This window comes from Buceros rhinoceros, unplaced genomic scaffold (assembly GCF_000710305.1).
Source record: "Buceros rhinoceros silvestris isolate BGI_N320 unplaced genomic scaffold, ASM71030v1 scaffold33512, whole genome shotgun sequence".
NCBI classification, from domain to species: Eukaryota; Metazoa; Chordata; class Aves; order Bucerotiformes; family Bucerotidae; genus Buceros; species Buceros rhinoceros.
Window position 1 is genome coordinate 1 of NW_010401339.1, and position 933 is coordinate 933.

Genomic DNA, 933 nt, shown 5'->3' on the forward strand with positions numbered 1-933 from the left:
TTGAAATATATAATTTTAATATAAATAAATACATTTAATATATAGTTTTAATGTAGAAGTTTTATTCTTTTGACTGGCATCCATCAAGACATGCAGAGGACACAATGCTTAAGAGGAAAATTGCCTCAGAAATGTGGAATGTAATAGAGTCGTCATTACGGGTTGAAAAAATTAGGAAAATTCATTACCGATGTGTAGGAATCTGATTCTTTTATTCCCTACAGAAAAGATTTTCTAAATGCTTTTAGGTATTTTTGTTTCCATAGTCTAGAACTGATGTTTCATTTCTCTCACACCGAGGACAGCGGCACTTGAAGCCTTGTGTGCCTTCTGGCCACACGTATTGCTGCGTAGCTGCACTCTGCTGACTCTTAGATCTATTTCCCCCCTTCTCTTTTGATGTAGGAAGTAGAAAAACAGTGGTTTTAGTTACTGTGTACAATAGCAATGTGCTCTTTTATCCTACATCTAAATTAAGTTTCTCCCATAAAAAGGCTGTTTTGCTGTTTTATGTCACAGATTTAAAGCTAAACATGGCACAAAGGAACGTGCAAGTGTTGATAAGGCAAAATAGAAACCACTTATTTTGCCCTGTGAAGAAATGGTGGCTTTCATACAGTTTTCTCTTCCTCCACAGAAGTATCTAACAGATGTAGATAAAGAATGATTATCTGTTGATCTTACAGTTAGGTTTTCCTTTATTCCATGGTTTTTATTAATAGTACAGATGAAAATCATGGAAAACATGGGGGGGAAAGCACAAATTTGAGAGAGATGGATTATCATGGCAAGGGTCATAAAGTAGACTTGACTTGAGGGAAGTCAATGCAAACAAGAGGACACAAGTGCAGGGTCAGTACAGCAGCTTCTGTTGCTAACAGGTAGCCGTGTTTCCCACGGAGTGTGAGGTGGTTTGGTGTGAGATGCATGTCG